This window comes from Phacochoerus africanus, chromosome 8 (assembly GCF_016906955.1).
Source record: "Phacochoerus africanus isolate WHEZ1 chromosome 8, ROS_Pafr_v1, whole genome shotgun sequence".
Taxonomy (NCBI): domain Eukaryota; kingdom Metazoa; phylum Chordata; class Mammalia; order Artiodactyla; family Suidae; genus Phacochoerus; species Phacochoerus africanus.
The window spans coordinates 70,151,086-70,163,089 of NC_062551.1; the positions used below are offsets into that span (position 1 = coordinate 70,151,086).

General features: G+C 45.4%; 1 protein-coding gene across 7 annotated transcripts in view; it reads left to right on the top strand.

The window, feature by feature from the left end:
* Positions 1-384: 384 nt before the first annotated feature.
* Positions 385-12,004, top strand: part of KIF1B (kinesin family member 1B) — a 167,999-nt gene continuing 156,379 nt past the window's right edge. For 2 of the 7 annotated variants that reach the window (XM_047791712.1, XM_047791713.1), the window contains exon 1: positions 385-732. The gene's annotated coding sequence lies outside the window, so the exon portion shown is untranslated. The remainder of the gene's footprint in view (positions 733-12,004) is intronic. The other 5 variants (XM_047791716.1, XM_047791714.1, XM_047791717.1 and 2 more) reach the window with 3 other exon arrangements.

Consider the following 12,004-nt stretch of genomic DNA (forward strand, 5'->3'; position numbering starts at 1 on the left):
ACTCGGCCGCCTCCCACATTCATCTCTGCTCCCCCGCAGGCGTCTGGCCCCCACAGTCCCGCTCCGCCTCCCTTAGCCTTGCTTTGTCCCCTTACAAGGCGGATCATCGGGTTAGCAGGGCGCGGCTCCCGCCGACTGACGCCCTTCGGGGGTCACCTGGGAGGGGACTGTGGGCGCCGCCTTTGCCCACACCGCATCCTCGCACCCCCGCACCCGCTCCTGCTTCCGAGCCACTAGGGGGCGTCCTGCGGTCTCCGCCTCTCCCACCGCCTCGCATCTCCGGCTCTCCCTGCGATTGGTCGATGCCCACGTCAGTCGCAGGCGCCGGGGCGGGCCGAGGTGACGCGCGGCGGCCGGGCTCGGGGCGGTGTCCCGCGCCGGCGACTGCGGGCGGAGCTTCGCGAGGACCGACGCGGGGCAGTCGGACGGCGGCGGACCAGGGAGGCGCCAGCGCGAGTCAGATCCTCTCTCCGCCCGCCGCCGCTGCCGCTGTCGCCACCGCCACCGCCGGCCCGTCTTCTCGTCCCGGTCTCCGCGCTCCCGCCTTCCGGCCGCCGCGGCCCTCGATGCGGGGCTGGTCCGTTGCGTGATGGGGTTGCCGAGCGGCGCCCTGCTGCTCGCGGCGGCCGCTGCTCGCGCTGAGGAGCGTCGGTGCCGGGCTGCCCAAGCCCCCGCGCGCCGCGGCGCCTGCTGACCCGGCCCGTCTGCCCGTCGGTCCGCAGCGCGGCTGAGGTAAGGCTGGCGGCGGTTGACGCTGCGCCGCCGGCCTGAGGAGGGGACCGCCCGGGGGGGAGGGGCGGCCGGGCGGGGGGCGGGTGGGGTCCGAGCGGGGGAAGCTCCGGGCCGGAGCGGCGAGTACTGAGGGCGCTGCCCCAGCGGGGCGCCGGGCGGGGCGGGGCGGGGAGGGGGAGCCTCGCCCTCGGGGATAGAGGGCCGTCCGGGGCCAGCAGCGAGCCCCGGGCTTGGGGTCAGCGGCCTGCTGGGTCCCCCGCAGTGCCCCGCACTAGCCCTCCGCTCCCCCTGAGCCGCGAGGCTCCGGCCGTGCCGAGCGGTCGGGCAGCTGAGCCGCCGCGGGCCGTGCTTTCCCTGGGCCCTCTGCGCACATTGCGGCTCTGCTTGGCTTTGAAGCCCCCCCCTGCCTGATTTCCCCCATCCCCGCTTCCCCGTTATGATCGGCATCGGGGCTTCGGCTAGGAATGTGGTTGCGCCCTTTTGCCAGATGAAGGCGGGAGCGGGCGTCGCGTGGGAGGGGGGAGCCGATGGCGCGGGGACCCGAGAGCAGCGCGATGGAAAGGGAGGGGGCTCGCTGGATGCTGGCCAGCGGCGGGCAGGCCGGGGTGGTCTCGGCGTTCGGCGGCCCGGGATTACTCCGGCAGCCATATTGGGAGGATGATCTGACAAATCCTTTAGGAGCCAAGTCCGGTTGCTGGAAGGCACCGAGTGACAGCCCTGGCAGCTTTCAGGGTGACTGGCCGCACAAGAGCCAAGTTGTGGGGGTTGGGAGGCTGCTCCAGCAAGCTAGTCATTGTTCATGCAACACAAAACATCCCAGGCCCTAAAACCCGAATGGTACTCCCAAAACACTTCAACTCCTCGATCAGTTGCTAATTGAACTTCCAAGGTAAAGTGCCTTTAAGAGTCCATTCTTGTTGGGGATGAAATGCCGTGTTTTCGTTCATCGTCTGTAGCCAGTGCTATGGGTGCAGAGGGCCGAGGATGCCAAATACAGAGGCAGGTCTCAGGATCGCTAAGGCCAGTTTACCAGAATGGAGGCCTGGAATTAGTATATTGCATCGGATGGATAGATTTTTCAGAGTAGCTCAGCATTCAGAGATGAAGTAAACGGGAATATTCGGATGATGAGAGTGGCCTGCAGCAGTATTTCTGAGGACGCAGGTTGTCATCTTTGTGGCATCTCGAGGTAGCTGAAATTAGATTGTCAACAGATCTCTTGCTCACATATCTTTTACTGTTCTAGGCAGCTGTTCTGCTGATACTGAACATGTTGCTTTGTGTCTCAGATGGATCTCTTTGAGCCCCCATGAAAGTATAGTGATTGGATTTGAATAGCTCTTAAGAGGTGATATCATGGTGGATATTTTATTTAAAGGCTGGCATTATGTCAGCTTAGCTTAGTCATAATAAAATCTTAGTTTGTGTTCTCTAAGAAGCAAGGTGATGCTTTCTAATTAACTTGGTATGACTCTTGGATTATGAGGCAAGTGAAACTGGTAATGTACCATTTAAGAATGGAATACGAAGATGGCACACGTGTTTGCGTTGTGAGAAAGATCTGGATATGATCAATAATTGAATTCAGTGGGAGCCTATAAATCTGTCTTTTCCTACATCCTAGACATGGACAGGCCCTAGCGGGTGGCATGCCCACCTTCTTTGCACCCTTTGCTTTCATTCAAACTCCATTTCTTAATGGATAAATTCCCATAACTTAAGTTGAACTACTTAAACATTTTCAGAGAAGGGTTTCTAAGAAAAGTCTTAACACTTTATTTTTTATTTTTATCATTAAGCTTTTCTTTTAAAACTTGGTTGAATCAAAAATGGTTTCAAGGGAGTTCCTGTCAGGGCTCAGTGGTTAACGAATCTGACTAGGAACCATGAGGTTTCGGGTTCGATCCCTGGCTTCGCTCAGTGGGTTAAGGATCCGGCGTTGCCATGGGCTGTGGTGTAGGTCGCAGACGTGGCTCGGATCTGGCATGGCTGTGGCTCTGGCGTAGGCTGGCGGCTACAGCTCCGATTGGACCCTTAGCCTGGGAACCTCCATATGCCACGGGTGCAGCCCTAGAAAAAACAAGAAAAGACCAAAAAAAAAAAGGTTTCAAAATAAACTAGTGTTTTTTGCATTATGTTAATGTGAGAGAAATACAGAATGTCTTTTAAATTCCATGTTCTAATTAAGGAATATTTCTAAGACTTAAAATTTTAGCATTATTAGTGAAAAGAGATGTGAAGAATTGTGGTTAAATATAATTTCAGCATTTGGTAAAATCAGACCTGATTGTGAGTCTGATTTAGAGGCAAAATTTTGTGAGTCTGTACCTCTGCTCTGATGAATGTTTTTCCAGAGTTTATCCAATTAAGTACAGTTTCTAAGCAGACTTTCCTTTTCAAGACCAGATAAGAATACAGTTTTCCTTTTTTCTCTCTTTCCTCTTTCCCACTTTGAATTTTTGGAGGGAATAAACTGCCAAGAAGAGTGCCAACAGAGTTTCTCCAAGGCCAAAGCTTTCTAGCCCATTTCCCGCTTGGATCTCGTCTGGGTACAAAGTAAAAGACAACAAAGGGCCCCTGCCTTGTTTGTAAAGCCCTTCCCAGACTACTAATCACAGCAGGTCTTTTCCAGGAATAAGCATATCCATTTGGTCTTGTAAACGGATATAATTTCACAAGGCTCTGAACTGAAAGGTGTAAGTGTATCTACTTCATGTAGTTCTTTTTCAGAGATGGCCTTGTTGGAACAGGTACTGGTAAATTTCCAGAGTTCACAAAACAGTGTGGATAAATACACATTTACAACTTTTTTCATGCAGCTCATCAGTAGAAGAAACAGATGAGACTATGATGGGAAGAAAACTGCAAAGAATGCTTTGGACTTCTGAGTTGGACTTTGGTTAATGGCCCAGTAATTCGTTTGTGCTCACTTTTACGACATTCATTACCACTTAATTGAGAGTGCCCGAGAAGATTTAGTTCTTTGCTCTCAAGGAACTTAAACTTTACCTTATGTCTGTAGTTATGGTAAGATAGGGTTAACTCCAACTCTTTTCTGTTTTAGTGCAATTTAGTTAGTGTATTGCTGCCCAGGCCATGGTGGTTTCCATGATTTTTCGGAAATCTTGACCATTTTAGTCAGGCTTGCCCACTGCCTCATGCTTGGCGTAAACCTTACCTATGGCGTCATAGGAAAGAAAAGGCGGGAACTCCCCGCACTTCCCCTTCCTCTGCTTAGAACATCTCTGTCTCTTTCTTATTCTCTTTCCTCTGGTCTCAGGGGAAAGGTTACTCTCCCTGACTTCAGCTGACCCCTGGGCTTGTGTGTGAAATATCGCTTACTGCCTTCTAATCTTTGGGGACTTGCTGTGTCAGCCCCACAGTTCCTTGGACACAGCAGCACACTCTTTCTTCCTCTTGGAACCCTCTTCCCCTGAAATCTGCTTGACTGATTCCTTCACTTGCTTCAGGTCTTTGCTTGAACCTCACTACCATAACAGGCCTACACTGACCTCATGGATGTCCCTGCATGGCACCCCCTCCCTGCCGAGCTCCTGATCCCCTGACTTGGCTGACTTTTCTTCTCTCATAACGCCTTTTATCACTTTACATTCGGTATAACTTATTTATTATTTTAATGTCCCCTCTCCCCCACCAGAATATAAAATCCACCATGGCAAGCATGTTCATCTGTTTTGTTCACTGATTTATCCTGGACTCCTGGAACTGCCTGTCAGCATTGTAGGTGTCAAATAAATAGCTGTTGAATAAGTGATAGAAACATACAAATTTTTATATTAAAGGGGGGGGAGTGGAGAGGAGAAAAATTCCTCCTTCATTCCTCTTCCTTCTTAGCTGCCTCTCTTGCCCTCACAGCCAGGTTCTGGAAGCCGTGAGGAGAGCTGCATTTCCAGTTCCTTGCCTCCTCGTTGTTCCCCGGCCCACCACAGACTAGCGTCAGTGACCCCTCCTTTACCGACACAGCTCATGCTCTTGTTTCCAGCCCTTTATTAGGGACACTAGGGGACTAGCATCACGCCTGTGCAGTACGGAAAGTCTTGCTCACTCCACTCCCTCCTTTGTCTGCTTGCTTTGGTGTTGCTGGCTTCAGTCTCCTGGGCCTCCTGCTTTTCTAGCCACTCACATGCCTATCATTCATACAACACAAATTTTTGTTTAACTTTTAAAGACTTTATTTGTTTTTAAGAATTGGAATTTTTTTGTTTTTAATTTTTCAAGTTTTTTTTAAGGCTGCACCCATGGGGTGTGGGCGTTCACAGGCTAGGGGTCAGAGGAACTAGAATTTTGACTATAACATATTTTCAATATTAAAATAAGTAACAGATTAGTCTATTAGAGCAAAGTTTTATTTAGTTATAATTTATATCACTGCTTCTAAAAAGGATCTGAGCAGCTTATCGCAATTCTAAATATACAGTGAAGCTGTTAAAACATGGAGAAGAAACAAAAATCTTTGTGATAGGAAAAAGTAAATATGCAAACTATAGTAATTTGTACATGTATATATTTGTATAATGTGGTTTTTGTAATTTAGTTTTGAAACTTTTTGAAATTCAAGGTGAAAAGGGAAAGAGAAATTATACGGTTTTCATCCTGGTAAAAGAAAGCTAATGATTTGTCAAGAGGAACTTTTTTCTAGGTAATAAAGTCTAAAGAAATTCTAAGAGGGAATTCTCTTGCGGTTCAGTGAGTTAAGGATCCACTTAAGGATCCACACTGGCTTAGGTTTGATCCCTGGCCCTGGAACTTCCACATGCTTTGGCTGGGGCCTAAATAAATAAATAAAAATATTCTATGAGAACAGTGTTATAGACATCCTGATACAAGGATGTATAGCAAGTGTTTTCAGCAGGTCTTTAAGTAAAAGGAAAAATGTTCTTCAGAGACCTACTTAGGAAAAGTAATCCACGTGTTCTCCACAGTGAGAATATAATATTGAAATATAACTAAAGTCTTTTCTGTGAAGGATATGATTAATGTGGTTCAGGTATGTCTTTATATCAAAATAAGTCTGAGTATTCCAGAAGAAAATTCATTATTTAAAACCCTGGCGAGGAGTTCTGTTGTGGCTTAGCAGGTTAAGAACCCAACATCCTGTCTTTGAGGATGGAAGTTCAATCCCTGGCCTTGCTCAGTGGGTTAAGGATCTGGTGTTGCCAAAAGCTACTAGGCTTGGATCCTGAGTTGCTGTGTCTGTGGCATAAGGCCAGCAGCTGCAGCTCCCATTTGACCCCTAGCCCAGGAACTTCCATATGCTGCAGGTGCGGTCATAAAAAAAAAAAAAAAAATAACAAAAAAACCCTAGTGAGAACCTGGAATACTTGTATGTTGTCATCTCAATGAAAACATACCTATTAAACTTTGGGTGCTGGTTTATCATGTGGCACAATTGACACATTATTGACACATGGAAAAGTCTGACCTGCATTCTTGCCCAGCTAGTGAGCTACCTCCCAGACAGGTAGCTGCAAAGGTGTGGTCACTCAGATTTCAGAAAGAAAGAACTTTGACTCATACCAAATTTGAATTAACCTCTGATTGAAACTCTATTTCTGCATCATAGCCAAACTGAGTTCATTTAACCTGGACACTTCCAGGAGTAGCTGTTGTCATCCACTTTGACAGAACTTCAGTGGAAAATTGGGTTTTGAATGGCAGAGTTCCTGGTGAGTCTGCTAAAATAAAATTATAGGATGTAGCTTTAGATACTAGAGGGCATTGGCCTACTAGATAAAGTTTAATATTAACCATCCAAAGAGTGAAATAAGAAAATAAAATGGGAAAAAAAAAAACTACTTTCATTTAGAATAGTTTATTTTAAGCCATGGGCCATTGAAGCTGTTGTTTCTTTCTTTTCTTTTTTTTTTTTAAGGACGCACCTGCACCATGTGGAAGTTCCTGGGTTAGGGGTCGAGTGGGAGCTGCAGCTGCTGGCTGCTCCACAGCCACAGCAACTTAGGATCTGAGCTGTGTTTGCAGGCTACACCATAGCTTGCATCAAGACCAGATCCTTAACCCACTGAGTGAGGCCAAGGATTTAGCCCTCATCCTCATGAGTACTAGTTGGGTTCTTAACTCACAAAACCACAACAGAAACTCCTGAAGCTGTTGTTTCTTGATGCACCTCTTGGTTTATGAGAATAAAATCATGTCACCAGTGAAAGGAAGGTCCTTTATTTCTTAATTAAAGTGACAGGAGGGCATGTGTCTAATAAATTTAAAAAGTGTTTCAGGTTATTTTTGATAGTGGTTAAAAGAAAACAGATGGGGAGCCTGACTGAGCTGGTTTAATCTCATTTGAGATTGAAAATCTGATCTGTCAGGAAACTTCCTATGCAGTAGATTCTTGGGTTAGAATACAGAAAGAGGAGTTCCCGTCGTGGCGCAGTGGTTAACGAATCCAACTAGGAACCATGAGGTTGCGGGTTCGGTCCCTGCCCTTGCTCAGTGGGTTAACAATCCGGCGTTGCCGTGAGCTGTGGTGTAGGTCGCAGACGCGGCTCGGATCCCGCATTGCTGTGGCTCTGGCGTAGGCTGGTGGCTACAGCTCCGATTCAACCCCTAGCCTGGGAACCTCCATATGCCGAGGGAGCGGCCCAAGAAACAGCAACAACAACAACAGACAAAAGACAAAAAGACAAAAAAAAAAAAGAATACAGAAAGAAACTTTTCTAACATCTGATCCATATTTAGTTTTCACACCTTGGCTTATGGCTGATTTTTATCCATGGAGTCAAAGACCAAGAATAGACACTTATACACACAGAATTCATATACAACCCAAAATAAAATTTTACATTTTGGGGGCCATTTTGTCAGTATGGCCATGGTTGGTGACACAGAGTATTGGATCCTAAAGCCTGCTTGATCCTCGTGGAAAGCATTAGATTAAGAGATGCAAAACTTATAATAATAATAGGGAAATTTTCACAGCCTCTCAAAATAGGTGGATTAGCTACATATATTTATTTTGGGGTTTCCATGAATTCATTATTATAATTCATCCTTTAAAGTGTAATTCAATAGAAGACATTATCTCTCTCTCTTTTTTTTTTTGTCTTTTTGCCATTTCTTGGGCTGCTCCCGTGGCATATGGAGGTTCCCAGGCTAGGGGGTGAATCAGGGCTGTAGCTGCCGGCCTACGCCAGAGCCACAGCAACTCGGGGATCCAAGCCGCATCTGCAACCTACACCACACACAGCTCACGGCAACGCCGGATCCTTTACCCACTGAGCAAGGGCAGGGATCGAACCTGCAACCTCATGGTTCCTAGTCGGATTCGTTAACTACTGAGCCACAATAGGAACTCCATAGAAGACATTATCTTTTAAATAGAATGTTTGTTGATACTTTGAATTCGCAGGGATGTAGCAAATTGTGTGAATGTTGTATTTACAAGATTGCATTTCTTGGTTAAATTCCATTTTCAGGTGTGACAGATGTGCTGAGTAAAGTATCAGTGTATGAAAATTGTACTCACTGCAAGACAGGGCAGAATGAAGTTAAGTAGAAAATGAGGAATAACATTTTTAGGGAGCAAAGAGAAAGAAGGTGTGATGTTTAGCTTAGAGAGGGAGATGTTGACGAACTTAATGCTTACTTCCTGCTTGATGGTGGTACTTAACCATGTCCTCAAAAGATAGGGACTTGTAATGGGCTAGAAGGGAGACGGAGCTTCCAGTAATCACAGGTTTGGTGTAGTAAAAGGTGCTTGGTGGAGCGGGCTTAAAATTGGGCAGTGAAAAGTGAGACCGGGAGAGGGAGATTGGATTGTGGAGGCCCATGAGTTTTTAGGTTGTGTTCTGAGGCCATGGAAAACAAAGGTTTTTAAGGAGAGGGGATAACATGAATTGACCTCTGTTTTAGGAATATAGTCCTGGCTGTTTTCTATAAAAAGGAATATTGTAAAAATAAACCAACCAAATAACTAAGATTATTTCATTCTTGTTTATTCACTTTGCTGAAAGGTCAGTTTGAGTATAGTCTTCTCCTTAGACTCCTAATAAATAATCCAGAGTACCTCTGATGACAAGTGAGAATGGCAAGATCAAAGTTAAACAGGGGAAAATTTAGAAAAATTCAAATGAATTAGATCTTAATGTTTTATTATCCCTTTACTGTTAGCGACCTTCTGGAATTTTTGCTCCATTCCACTTTCCTAATGCTTCTAATCATATGTCATAAAGAAGGAAAACTGATCAGAGGAACAGTCTAGAACCAAGGCTGTGTAAGTGATTCAGGGTATGCGTGGTTGCCTTTCCTACCTGCCTTTCTTTGGCTCTTTAAAACTTGGAAAATGTATTTTAATTTTTGTTGTTTTCCTATAGCAGCTGCTGCTTCTTTTTTTTTTCTTTTTGTCTTTTTTTTTGTCTTTTTAGGGCCGTACCTGCGGCATATGGAGGTTCCCAGGCTAGGGGTCTAATCGGATCTGTAGCTGCTGGCCTACATCACAGCCATAGCAATGCCAGATCCAAGCTGCATCTGCGACCTACACCACAGCTCAGGGCAACACCGGATCCCTAACCCACGGAGCCAGGGGTGGAACCCACAACCTCATGGTTCCTAGTGGGATTCGTTTCTGCTGCGCCACAATGGGAACTTCTCCCATAGCTTCTTTTTCTTTTTTTTTTGTCTTTTTTTGCTATTTCTTGGGCTGCACCCGCGGCATATGGAGGTTCCCAGGCTAGGGGTCTAATCGGAGCTGTAGCCACCAGCCTACACCAGAGCCATAGCAACGCGGGATCTGAGCCGCGTCTGCGACCTACACCACAGCTCACGGCAACACCGGATCGTTAACCCACTGAGCAAGGGCAGGGACCGAACCCGTAACCTCATGGTTACTAGTCGGATTCGTTAACCACTGCGCCACGACGGGAACTCCTCCCATAGCTTCTTAAAAATATCTTGTAATTATTGTTTCTCACTGGTGGAAATTAAACTTGATTTCAGATTTATATAATTGGTAATTTTTTTAAAAAAAAAGGAGTTTTAAAACTAATTGTTTGATGGACGTGCATTATAAAAGAGATACTCTTTGTAGTTGTAGGGAAGTAACAAAAATAACTTTTTATAGTCCTCTTAACTGTAGTTTCCTTTTACTGGATAAAATTTTAACTCACTTGTGAAGATGGTTGCAGTTTTACCACAGGACAGTTAAATCAGACGAAGTATATATTTATTTATTTATTTATTTATTTATTTGTCTTTTCGCTATTTCTTTGGGCCGCTCCCGTGGCATACGGAGGTTCCCAGGCTAGGGGTCAAATCGGAGCTGTAGCCACTGGCCTACGCCAGAGCCACAGCAACGCGGGATCCGAGCCGCGTCTGTGACCTACACCACAGCTCATGGCAATGCCGGATCCTTAACCCACTGAGCAAGGGCAAGGACCGAACCCGCAACCTCATGGTTCTTAGTCGGATTCGTTAACCACTGCGCCACGACGGGAACTCCCCCAAGTATATATATTTAGGTTCAGGTTGTTTGGGGAAAATGATTTTAAAATGTACTCATCACTTCCAAAGAAGAATGACTGTTAGCTTTTTTAATTAGGAAGGAATTTGAAATTTTATCATTTTTCTTTTTGATCAGTTAATCTTTCTCTATTTTGGAACAGCTTATGTTTTTTATTAATACTATTCCAACATCGTCTGTTGATACACAGTAAATTCAACCAAAATATTTTGACTATGATATTCAAGACCATGTGATGTAGAGAATTAGAAATATGACTAAAATTTTGTTCTTGTCCTCAAGGAACTTAAAATTTACAGTAGAGATAAGAAAAGCAAATAACTTCTCCTGCCCTAGGTAAGGTGAGAAGTATTAAATGGAGAAGTATTTGCATTTGGTTTGCGGGGTGGGGAGAATCTATGAAGGCTTTAGAAATAGGTAGCGTATGAGAAGGTCCTGGAAGAAAAATGGGATTTTGAGAAGGAAGGGTATAATGGGTTGAAGGAACTTTGGAGCAAATGTGCAGAAACAAAAACATGAGATGTTTTCAGGAAACCCTCTGGTGGGTGGTTGTTAAGGAATGTGGATGTGGAAGGCAGTGTTTTGTGGGCTTGTAAAAATGGGTGGTTTATGTTACAGAACACATTGAATGCCAGTGTGGGGAGTGCAGTCCTTGCTTGGTAGATTGTAGCGGAAGTTGGAGGATTTTTAAGTGGACAGTGATATGAAGAGACCTGTGCTTCAGGAGGATGAAAATGGCAGTATTGTATAGTACGGTTGGAATAGGTGAAAGAAAAAGTGGTTAAGATGGTTAACAGTCTCATCGAGATATATTGAAGGCATAAAAGGTATGGTATAGTGGTGGTAGAACTGGAAAGAGAGATTTTAAAGGTCGAAGCCATGTAATTTGGCAGTTGATTAGATGAATAGAGGAAGCAAGGTTTTTGGCCACTGTGGGAACAGGAGACTGGTGAGAACATTAAAAGAAATAGAAAAGAGGCAGAAGAGCCGGGGAAGGTGGAGAGAGAGTTTGGCTTTGAGTGTGTTGGGTTGAATGAAATGCCGGGAGGGCAGCTCGGTAGAGGAGTCAGCTGTTGAGAAGTGTGTGTGTGTGTGTGTGTGTGTGTGTGTGTGACATTAAATATTCGATTTGTTAGTATTTTGGTTTCCAGTATATATATATATTTTTAATTGACAAAGGGCTTTATTTTTATTTTTTTATTTTTTTTTGTCTTTTTGCTATTTCTTGGGCCGCTCCCTCGGCATATGGAGATTCCCAGGCTAGGGGTCTAATCGGAGCCGTAGCCACTAGCCTACACCAGAGCCACAGCAACGAGGGATCCGAGCACCGTCTGCAACCTGCATCACAGCTCACGGCAACGCCGGATCGTCAAGCCACTTAGCAAGGGCAGGGACCGAACCCGAAATCTCATGGTTCCTAGTCGGATTTGTTAACCACTGCGCCACGACGGGAACTCCGGTTTCCAGTATTTTATATCTAAAACTCAGCAAGGAGGTTTCAGCTTTTGTTGTCGGTTTGTAAGTTACTTAGCAGCATTTAGTAACACTTTGTAGGCCCTGGCTAGAACACAGCAGAAGAAAGTGGTTTTTTTTTTTCCCTTAATTTATATATCTACAATATTCAGTAACTGTCAACATTGAAATCTCTTTTATCACCCCTCCCCCAGTCACACTGTTTAATTGAAGAAATTGGGTGACCCAACCTATAGATTTTTTCCGTAATCTGGGTTTGGATGATTGTATCTTCTAGGTATCATTTAAGTTGTTTCTTTGCTCCCT